We start from the raw sequence: 12,890 nt of genomic DNA, 5'->3' as shown, positions 1-12,890 counted from the left end.
TGAAAGCCTTCTAGAAGTTATTGAGAGTGGTTGTCAATCGCTTCTACCTCCTACTCACTAGAGTCTTTGATCTTTGTTTCTATTACCAATTTCCTATCTAACAAGGAACAAAGCAGAATGTTTCGTTTCTTCCCAAGTCTAAATTTAGGTCAACAAGCAAGAGATGATATATGTCATTCGACCTCGCATTTGACAAATCTCAATCTACGTATCTCTCCCTTCCTCATTCACGAACTAATTTGTGAGTAGAGGCGGCGATTAGGGCTGGCAAGAGGAGGAAGTTGCCCCCTCACTTTTTGAAATGACCCACTAATGTATATAGTTTCATTTGGAAATGTAAAGTTTTTGTGTGTATTACTTGTTCATATTATTACTTGTTCATATTTGTGTGTATTAACTGTCCTCGATATTTCTATGTTCGTGTCCCTGTCGTTCTAGGTAATTTGTAAAGCAAGTAAAATAAGTAATAAGTAGTTCAAGTGAGAAAAAAAAAGTGTGCTAGCGCAAGAGGCAAGTAACCCTAATCAGTTTTGGCATCGGTTCAAACCCGACTTAAGGAAAGTTTTTTTTTTACTTTTTTATTTTCATAACACTTTTATCATTAAAATAATATAAAATAATACTTATTTGCCCTTACGAAATGTAACCCAAACATAATTATATTTTTATCAACACACAAAGTGACAATTTTCTTCTATGACTATAATACACAATACATGCACCAGAAGGTTCGGACAATCGAAAACAGCAACCAATCAGAAACGTGTATTTAGTTCCTATTGCTACGATAGAGCGTGAAAAATATGGACTCAGTACTATCTATCAAAACTAAAGCGACTTTCTTCTCGGAAGAAACTGCGTCTCCGCAATCCAGATTAAAAATTGACTCAGATCGTTCATTTACATTATAAAAAGAAAAAAAAACTCGACCAAGTATACAGTAGTGACATATATCAGAGGATATGCTAACGGTATGAAAAATGAATTGTCATCTTCTTTACTTTTTTATGTATTCAAAAACGGGGGGAGACAGAGAGGACAAAATAAATATATTTGCCGCTAGGAAAAAAAAAATAGGCGTTCTTCGTGATGCTTAAATTGCTTTGGGACTGATGAATTCCCTTAAAAACCTTTCACACACAACATATTTTCTAGCACTTCCAATTTTTCATTCTTGAAGAAAGAAAAAGTTCCGTTCGACAACGACGCCATATTGTGTTGAACCCATCCCCCCACACACAGCATCCATTCGAGACACTTTTCAACTCATCTTTTAAAGGGATTGAATTCTGACGTCGAAGAAGGAAAGAAAGTAGGGGAAAAAAGTCCCCTTCCCTTGTGAAGACAGTAAGAACTTCTTTCAATTCTTGTTAAAAGACTTTTCTTCTCCTTCTAAAGGGGGGGAGGGGGCGAGGAGAAGAAAAGATTCTGAATGATTTCCCTTGTTACCTAGAAACGATTGCACTTCGACAGATTTAAAGTCAATTATCAAATGTTGTCTAAACCTTGCCACTTTAGAAATAAGACATTTTCCGTGTGAGAACTATTCTTTGTTACTGTGTATAGAATACTTGTTCCATCGTGCAGCTTTCTTTGTTTTCTTTAAGGACCCTTCTTTTTTAACAAGGTAACAAGTAAAAGACGAAAGAAAGAAAAAAAGATTTAAAAAAATAAATAAATGTTACGCTAACACTTACCTGAAAGGAAGTGTGCAAATTTTATCTTCTTTTCACTACAAAGAATTCTGTGAAAAAGGCTTGTTGATGTACTCAACTTCTAATTACTAAAGTTTTGTTTAATAAGTATCGTCAATGTTTTTTTAATCATTATTCTTTGGTATTTCTAAATCACAAAATCAAAATAAGTATTCTTCCTCTCTCTCTCTCTCTCTCTCTCTCTCTCTCTCTCTCTCTCTCTCAGACAGACTCAGAAAGAAAGAAAACGAGAGAGAGGGCGTAACAGTCAAGGATGTTATAAAATAGAAAATCTGATCCTATTAACTCAATGAAGCAAAAAAAAAAAAAAAAACGAACATAAGCACGTCTACTCTCCTTGATTGGCTACTCTTCTTCCTGCCATGAATATTGGCTAAAAACATTGCGATCTTATTCGACAAAGCGGGCGGAGTGGGGTGTGGCGAAACTGTGACGTATGGTTTCACGAATTTGTTGCATAAGCAGATCCTCTATTTTATAACATCCTTGGTAACAGTGCACCAAATAAAAAAATGAAAAAATTGGTAACTATCATGTGAGGCATTATTAAATATAAACTCAGATTTATTTATTTATTTATTTATTTGTCACCTATAACAGGACTGCTGTCCCAATTACAATAGGCTTACATGAATTAAATTATATTCAAATACTTATATACATGTACAATAATAAGAATAAAAATAAAAATAAAATAAAACTAAAAGAGAGGAAAAATAGAAAGAAAAACGAGTAAATAAAAATAAAATAAAATAAAATAAAGAAAGATATACGTTTGATTGGCATTGGTGTAAAGAAAAACAAAAACAATGTTACATCTATAACGTAATAGAAAAAAAGAACTATGTATACAATGTTCGAATAATTATCTACGCATTGCTTGTCTGATATTTGTTTCAACAATTGCAAATATAAAGGATATAATAGAGAAAATTATACAATATATACAATATTTTAATAATCATCTGACACACCTCTTATCTAATGTTTGTTTTAATAATTTCAAATATAAAGTGTATGGCAAAGAAAGATCAATCTCTGGACTTTCCTTAGATACATTATTATAATTTCGACAAATTCTAATTAGGGGGGAATTCATATGCATATAAGTTCTAGATTTTACAGTATAAAATAGCGATCTAGTCCGTAAGTTCATTTTGGCAGTATTAAAACTTACTTATGCATTCATGATTATCTATAATGTCATTCACCAATTTAAATAAAAAAAATCAATTGAGATATTTCTCTTCGTGTAGTTAATGGCGAATATTTAAAAATGTCTAATAATTTGATGTAAGAAACTCTCATGTCATAGGAATTCACCCTGTACATTTTAAAATACAAATATCGTAAAAACTTGTTTTGTATTCTTTCAATATTTCTTTCATGTTGTTTATAGTAAGGAGTCCATACTATTGACGCATACTCTAACTTGCTACGTACTAAGCTATTAAACAAAACCGTACAAGCTCTTATGTTAGTAAATTCATTTGTATTTCTAATTAAAAATCCTAAAGATTTGTATACCTCATTAATCATTTTATGTATATGCTGATTGAAGCATAGTTTAGAATCTATAAGGACGCCTAAATCATTTACATGTCTAACTCTTTGTATTATAATGTTATTCATAGAATAATTGGAATTAGGTAGGGTTACCTTTCTCGAGAACGTTATTACCAAACATTTATTTATATTAAAAGGCAATTTATTGTCAATACTCCATCTGTAACAGCTATCTAAATCCATTTGTAACTTGATTACATCACCGTTGTTTTTTATTTCTTTATACAATTTCATGTCGTCTGCATACAACAAACATTTGGAGTATTTTATAACTCGAGGCAAATCATTGATAAACAACAGAAAAAGTAATGGTCCAAGATTTGAACCTTGTGGTACACCCGATAAGACTCTATACTGTGACGAACTTAACTGATTATATAATACATACTGTACGCGATGTTTAAGATACGATACCACTAATATCAATAATTTATATGATAATCCAAAGGAAGATAATTTTCGTAGTAACATATCATGATTGAGTCTGTCGAAAGCTTTTGCAAAATCCGTATATATGGTATCAACCATAAAATTATTATTTATGGAATCTGAGATATTTTGGATAAATGTAATTAAGTTGGTCACAGTTGAACGTCCTGGATAAAATCCGTGTTGATATATGGATATGTATGATTTAACATGATTAAAAATTCTATTAAAAATTATGTGCTCAAATATTTTAGCCGGAGTTGATATAAGTGATATTGGCCTATAATTTCCAATTAAATTTGTATTACCTTTTTTCAGAATAGGACAAACTTTACTGACTTTCCACAATTTAAGAAATGTTGCCGTTTTCAATATTAAATTAAAAATATAATACAAAGGGGAAATTAAAATATCACCACAACCTTTGAACACATAGCTAGGAATAGAGTCTGGACCACTTGCCTTAGATGGCTTTAGTTTTTTGATGGATTCTTTAATTTCAAGTTCAGTTATAAAATCAATTGTTAAATTCTGAGAAACTTCCATAGTACTTATATCAGGAATAACGTAAGAAGAAGGATCTGAACTATATACACTTCGGAAATAGAGCGCAAAACTGTCTGCTATATCTCTGTCAGAGTTCAACTTTTGATTATTGTAAAACATACATTTATTTACAAAATTATTATTTTTCTTGGATTTAATAAAATTCCAAAAACATTTAGAATTCTTATTTAGAGTATTTTCAGTTTGTAATATATAACTTTTGTACGCAGTGCTCAACATACGTTTTAGCTGTCTACGAAGTTCAATAAATTTATTATAGTTATACTCCGATTGAGTTTTGTGTTTTCTATAATAATCCTTTTGCTTGAGAATAGTAATAATTTCAAGTGTAAACCAACAAGGGTAAGTACGTTTCTTAAATAATCTTTTCTTTGGTACGTATCTATCAATAACACCATTAACTACTTCATAGAAAATATCCACGGCCTTATCAACGTTATTGGAGTTAGTTACTTCGTTCCAATTTTGTTTCTGTAATGATTTATGTAAATTGAAAAAGTCAGCTTTACTGTAATCATATACAATAATAGGACTTGGTTTAATAGTATACTTTGAACTCTTAATATAAAGTTGACAGGTTAAAGAGGGATGATGATAATCTTCAGGTAATAAAGGAAACATACACTTAGATACATTTAAACCTACTTCAATGTTAGAAAGAACTAAATCCGAAGTTTTTCCATTACTATTTCTCACTCTATTAAATGATTGTAAATTAACCAATGATAAGAAGTTGGCCAACGAAACACAAATCAGACTACCTTGCAACAAGTCATAATCAGAATCGGTAATTTCTGGAATATTGAAATCACCGAAAATTAATAAGTTATTGTACTGAATATCCTTAACCTGCTCGATTTTTGCAAAAAATTCTTGATATTTATTAACTTTTGTTTTCGGTGGAAAATAAACTACAATTATATAAAAAGATTTATGTGCTACTACCAATTTTATGAACAGCACTTCAATTGTATCAATAGTTATTGGAATATTTTCAACAACAAAATCCTTGAGGACAGCAATCATAACGCCACCCCCATTCCTGTTTTGCCTGTCCTGTCGATACACATTATACCTATGATCTATAAATTCATTATTATATATTCCGTCGCATAGCCAGGTTTCAGTTAATAATATAACATCAAAATCAGTCGCAGCGATACTCGAATATATGTCGCTCAACTTGGACCTTAAACCTCTTACATTTTGATAATTAAATGAAAGGTTACGCTTATCATTAACAATCACTACAACAAACTTTTAACCTCCTCTACCGTACTGAGTGTGTATACGTAAGTATCACTTGACTTTTTCTTTAACTTGATGTTACCAGCATAATCAACCCAAAGAAAATCGAATTCTTTCTTCCTTTTAACCTTCCTAGCTTCCTTATATATTAGCTTTCGATGTAGTGTTAAATGATTTACATAGATAATTCCACCTGTTGTATAACCAATATCTTTACAATTTAGGTTTCTTTTAACTTTCCTTCTCTTAACAAAGTTATCCTTATCAGATCTTCTAACAAATTTTACTACTATATGCGGATCTGGTTGGTTTGGGGATTTTTTTAAGTCTGTGACAAGTATCTATCATATTGTCTGTGATATTTACATCCAAGGCAATACCAACTTTCTTTACGATTTCAACGACATCCTCATTGGGAAGGGCGGGAACACCGTGGTACTCTATAGAAACTTACGCTATTATAGTCTATAATAATAATAATAATAATAATAATAATAATAATAATAATAATAATAATAATAATAATAATAATAATAATAATAATAATAATAATAATAATAATAATAGTGTGTCGCGATGACGTGGACGTGCAGTAAAGTGTATCGCCACTCAAAAAGGTTGAGAACCACTGACAATAACTATCAATTTCTTGGCATTTAAGAAAAAACATAAGAATGAAGATGTTAAGCGCAAATCATCACAATACGGGACAGTTCTGCGTCTCCCAACAATTTTATCGGGACACTGGGACATAACCTGTTAATAAGGGACAATCCCTTAAAATACAGGATATACACGAACCCTATATAAGAATGGTCCAAGATTGGATTGAATTGTATTCCGAAAAACATCGAGAAACAAAGTAACGTTGATGGCGCTTAAAAAAAAAAAAAAAGAAAGGTTTTGTCATTCATTGCCATACATTATTTTTACTTTATACAGCAGATTGTATTTCTTGTTGTCTTTGTTTTCCTAATTGCAAAACTTCGTTTCAGGAACTTGTAATTTCCCCATGTTCGTTTCACAACACTATTTCTAATTCCAAACTAATATAGGGTGTGGTAAATACATTTTTATTTCCTTTTTTTTTTTTACATAAATTCTCAAAGACAACCTAAATACAAGTAAAAACATTTCAATTTATTGCAGAATTATTTACAAAGCTAATTGAATGCTCTGACGAACTTCAATAGTGAATTATGTAAAATAAATATTTTGCCGGAGAAAAAAAAGTTTGTTTTACATTCGATTCACGACTCCAAGCGAAGAATTAAACCAAATTCATTCATTACATTTCATTAATTTTATGTATTATTAAAGAGTTTGCTGTATTTCCACAATTTAACTTAGCCGATGTTCAATCTTTTCAGGATAATATTTACATTCGTTTTGAACTTAAGAGTTGCGGCAATTCAAATTAACTTAAATGTTTCTAGTTTTAGGCTATGTCCTATTCAGTGGCGTATTTACGATTGTGTTTCGGGGGAAGGGCTTTGCTAACCTTCGGGGAGGGCTTTGCCTAGAAATGTGAACGTTCTGTAAGATATTTAATTTATTTTACTATAGTAAGTAAGGTTTCGGGGCAGGCTTAAGCCCGGAAGCTCCCCCTCTTAAATACACTACTGGGTCTATTCATTTTTGGAAACAGATTAGGAAAAGAATAGATGGAGTGAGAACATGGAAAAAAAAAGGAAGAATCTCCAGAAAACTAAAAAGGACACGGTGTTATACACCACAAACTTGCATGCCTGGGGCAGAGATAGAGTGGGTCAGTGGGGCGTGGATCAATGGGAACGTGGCTTACCCTTACCCACTGTCACCAACTGACCCCTCTAATCCATCGACCCGCCATGACCCATTCTGATTCACCGACCCACTCTGCTCACTGCATTGGAGACAACATCTTCTCAACACTGGTGAATTTGTCTACGATTTACTTTCAAGACCTCCATTTTTCTTTCTTTTTAATTCGTTTCTGTTTACTTACCTGAGATGAGTATATTTAAGTGAAAAAAGAACTTCAGGCACTTTTGGATATTGATATTTGTGATTGTAACAGTAGCAATATTATTTACTACTTGGCTTTTGAGACATAGTCGAATTTTACACAGTATCATTTTCTTTCTTTACATTGCATTGGTCTACTTTACCTTGATTTTTGAGACTTTCAAATTTCATCCTATTTTCCACTGAAAATTATCTATAATTCAATAAGGAAATAATTATATATGGTAATTAAATTGAAATTCATCGTAATATGTCCCATGACAAACACTTTACCATTTTATAGCGTGAAGATCAGATCCACTGGTATTGTAACACAGTGATGCTTGACCGATTGACCGTAGAAACTCAAACTCCGATTACTGATATTTTCACAGCCTTGTTTTATTACAGAGTCGATGAAAATGGTTTTTTTTTTTTAGATAGTGGGTCAAATTGGGTCATGGTGGGTGGTGGTTCAGAGTGGATCACGGTGGGTGGTGGGTCAGTGGGTTATGAGTAAAGTTTCCATTAACCCACACCGTCTCTGGTCTAGGGTTGAACCAGGGACTCCTAGCCCCAGAGTGTTAGTCAATCAACACTGAAGAATTATCCTTCTGAGACTTTCTTGTTTCATGTAAAAGTTATTACGAATTTAGAACGACAGGTCCTTAGTTATATTCTTTTTTAATTACACTCCGGAAATACATCCATGTATGCACTGTATACTTTTTGCTATTTAATACCTCACATAATACACGATACATTTAGGGATATGCAGAGAATGTTCTGTTGATATTTAAAATATTTATGGTTTTTGTATGGGTTCTTTCATTTTCAATTTTTTTTTTTTTTAACCAAGTGATTCATTTCCTTTTCTTTCAGTTTGGGAGAAGAAGCATGGCTTAACTAATCAAAACTAAACCTGATAGAGGTGGACCAAACAAATTAATAAGGTAAGTACTACTGTTCATATAGGACCTCATTTCGTACGGGTTTCCATGATTTGCTTTTCTGTTTGCAATAATTGCTGTAGCACTTAAAATTACCTTTGCGCTGGTTTGCTGTCCGCAAAATATTGCGAATACTGCTAGGAATGACCCTTACATTCGTTAAGAGACATTTACTGATATTTCAAGTTCTTGCTAAACATTGAGAGAAGTACCAGAATCAATTACTCCTATGTGGGCAGGAAAATGGAACTTTGATTATCGGGTACATTCCCTAACTGTTTTCATCAACGCAACGCAAAATTTGTGATAATGTTCGGCATAGAAGTTATTATAACTTTTTGCATTTGCGATATTTTCGTTGCGTTGTTCCAGAAGGTTCCTCTCTTGACTGTAAATACAAAATAAAAACCTACGGTGACGTTTCGGTATGGAAGTTTACCTTCCAACTGGCTTCAATTTCCGATGGGGGAAGGGATTTAACTGCTTCTTGTTCTGCCTTTATTCCTATGCAGCTGAAGAATTACACCAGTGTCTAAAATAGGGACCTAGGAAAATCTAGAAAGTAAAGGCTTCTTACATTCCGAAGTTTGAGTAAGCGTTAAGACATAGACCGTTGTCCTTATCCTAGTTGGTAGGTCCTATATAGTATAATGATCAGTATGATTGGCAATTGCAATAATAAAGTTGAAAAATACTTTGGCTTAACGTAGTTCATTTTCCTTTATTTATCAAGCCGTTTCGGCAACTTTCCAAACGCTCCCAATCACAATTCTGGTAATTGAATTGGTTGGCAAATTCTCGGAAAAGTGGCCAATATCAGCGTAGGGCCAACGTTGACAGTTGACTTAGTTGGCAAATGCTCGGCAAAGCGGCCAATTTCAATGTAGGGCTAAAGTTGGTAATGGAGTTGGTTGACAAATGCTCAGCAAAGCGGCCAATTTCAACCTGGGGCTAACATTGACAGTTGAGTTGGTTGGCAAATGCTCGGCAAAATGGCTAATTTTAACCTAGGGCCAACATTGCACTTAGGTTACTTGGCAAATACCTGGCAAAGCGGCCAATTACAACGTAGGGCTAACGTAGGCAGTTGGCTGACAAATATTCGTTAAAGCGGCCAATAGCAACGTAAGGCTAACGTTGGCAAATACTTATTAAAGCCACCAATTTCAACGTAGGTCCAACGTTGTTAGTTGAGTTGGTTGGCAAATTCTCGGCAAAGTGGCTAATTACAACGCAGGGCCAACGCTGGGAATAGATTTGGTTGGCAAATGATCGGCAAAGCCGATTTTTAGTCTAGGTTACCGAAAACAAAGATGTTAGATTTCTATCCATTAGCAACGTGTCAGACAGTTGAACCTATATCCGTATAATATCCTTCCTAGACTGTGACACCTGTAAATTTTTTTATCGATAAATATTGTTAGGCGTTTAGTTTAGTTTACACTCAATCTAATATTTGATCCCAGGCAGTTGCGTACGCAAGAGGGATCCAGATTCTCCCTGGATCAAGACATCATGAAAAATAAACATTTAGATATTAGGATATATACATAGAAGTCTTTAAACGAAGTGGTAATTTGCTGCACCCCATCATAGGAGTAGTTAATGATTTCAAGTGAAAAGGAGTTCAACTTTCAACAAAGTGAAAATGAATTCAAAAGAAATAACTAATGATTTAAAAGAAACTGGAGATGCTGGGTATCGATCCCAGTACCTCTCGCATGCTAAGCGAGCGCTCTACCATCTTTTTTTTTTTTTTTTTTTAAACATCTTTATTTCCCAAGGTCACTTACATACCTGAAAGAAATTGGTCGTTTAGACATAAGGCATAGACGGTAAATACAAGTAGAAAGTTGGAATATATACAGTGCTATAAGAACAATACAAATCACATCATCATATTACATTTTTTTTTTTTTTTTTGTGCTTATCAAGGTAGACAAGAACTTGTAAAATATTGACAGTATTATAAGAAATTTAGAGGTACTACAAATATGATCTTACAGATATTACACTAGTCGTATCATGTTAAAATGAGGCAGTCAAAAAGTTTGCGAAATTCTTGTGGAAAGGTACCATACCAAAAGTTTTCCATCTGGTGCGTTTTAAGAATTCATGATAATCCGTGACACTTATGTGACTGCGACTGGAATCAATATAGTATAAGGTGTGTCCTATTAGCCAAGTAACAGCATTATTGCGGGTTGGAGGGTACCAATGGTAATCGGGTAAGGTAATAATATGAGGTGTAAAATGGTGGGGAGATGTCCGACATACGATAGCAAGGAGAGCACATAGTTTTAACCACACAGACATTACTAGCTGGCAAGAGGTGTATCTGTGGATAATGGTGTCGGGGTGTCCACAATGGGAACACGCATTATGTGGTAGGCGATGAATGTCGAACAAACGTTGATTAGTAGCATGAATATCATGCACAACACTATACCATAAACTACGTACACAAGTCGGAAGAAACTTTCTATGAATATTAAACCATATGCGATTCCAGTTACAACTATTATTGTTCTGCTGTACTCGTATCGTAGTTGGAGTAAAGGTCATTTTTAAAAAATACAGATAAAAATCACGAGAACAGATTTCTCTTATCTCATCATGTTTAGACAGATAACTCCAGGCTAGGACGAATTTATATACATATAAGGGTGCGTGTTGAAGGAAAGGAACATTGGGTGGATTTGGAGCAGGTAAGGTGGGCGTCCAACATTGTAGCCATTGTTGTGTATGACTATGGTCCAAATGATACAATTTATAGCTACGTAATAAAAATAATATTTTACACTTGAGTCGTACATTGATTAAAGCAAGGCCACCATTGTCTACTGGTAACACCATTACTACCTGTGGAACTCGGAAGAAAAAGCCGCACCAAATAAACCAGCCAATGATCGATTGCACTTTTTTGGCACAGATGTCCGGAAGAGGCCATACCTGTGCTGTATACCATAATTGAGAACATATATAAGTATTCACATACCAGACTCTCTGGATTAAATTCAGCTGTCGATGACGATTTTGGAGAACAACTGTCCTGATTTTATTGATTATTGGCGTCCAGACTGTCTCAGAGTCTGTATCAAGATTACTCGTAAAATTAACACCTAAAATTTTTAATTTCGTCACAATTTCTGAATGACAGATAGTTAACCCTTTATTGACCGTTGCCCAATTATTAAAAGTTAAACTCTTCGTTTTATTGACGTTAATACTTGCTCCACTAGCATTACAATAACTATTTAAGCACTGGTGCACATAGTTTACCTGAGCAACAGTGGTACAACTGATTGAGACATCATCAGCGAAAGCAAAACAAACAATATTTTGAAAATCATGTAAATGTGAGACTGGAAAACAGGACAAATTTTGCAATAAAGGTTCAAGAACTAAGCCAAATAACAACATTGACAATGGACATCCTTGGCGGATACCTCGCTTGATAGATATGGGTGAGCTAAAGTAACCATTGATGTGAAGCTGGGATTTTGCATTGTGATATAAATTTTTAATATTAGCAATAAAACGTGAATCAAAACCAAATGCTTGTAGTACAGCATAAAGATAGTTATGCTCGACAAAATCAAAAGCATGTTTAAAATCTATAGAAGTGACACAGGCAGGGAGCTGTTGCACTTGAAAATATCCCATGATGTCTCGTAGGCTACACAGGGCATAGTAAATATTACGTTCTTTTGATAGCGCTGCCTGCTTACCACTTAAAAGTTTCTCGATAACTTTTTCCATGCGTACTTTATATACCTTAGACAATAATTTGACATCAGTATTTAACAGCGTAATGGGTCTAAAATTAGAAATATGAGCTTGGGCTCCTTTTTTCGGAACTAAAATAATGATACCATCATTTTGCATAACATTTCCAGATTGAAACATATCATTAAGTACAGCAGTGAAAGTATCTCCTACCACATCCCAATACTGTTTATAGAAGAGAAAAATGAGTCCATCCTTGCCAGGACTGCTACAATGCTTTGTAGTATTTAACACATCATAAATCTCTTGTTTAGTAATCGGGGCTAACAATTGTGCATTGTCAGCCGCTGTTAATTTACAAGATATATTGGAAAAGAAAGTGGGCCATATCTGAGTAGCAACTGGATGCGATTCAAATAGTTGTTCATAATGCTGTGTTAAACTGGACATAATATCAGGTAATGCAGTAACAACTTGGCCATTTTCTAATACAAGATGTTCCATAAAATTAGTTCTCCTTCTATTATGTTGCCGCATGAGGTGGAAAAATGTAACTCGTTCACTAGACAACAATAATTTGGAATCGAATGATTTAGTGATAGTCTGTAAAGAGTCGTTTTCTAATCGAATTAATTTTGCTCTGATTTTATTAATATGCATATACGTCTGCGCAGAGGGAGGCTGTTGCCACAACTCATGT

This window comes from Thermobia domestica, chromosome 13, assembly GCF_964235325.1.
Source record: "Thermobia domestica chromosome 13, izTheDome1.hap1.1, whole genome shotgun sequence".
Taxonomy (NCBI): domain Eukaryota; kingdom Metazoa; phylum Arthropoda; class Insecta; order Zygentoma; family Lepismatidae; genus Thermobia; species Thermobia domestica.
The sequence above is the reverse complement of the archived record's forward strand: the minus strand, read 5'-3'. Positions refer to the sequence as shown.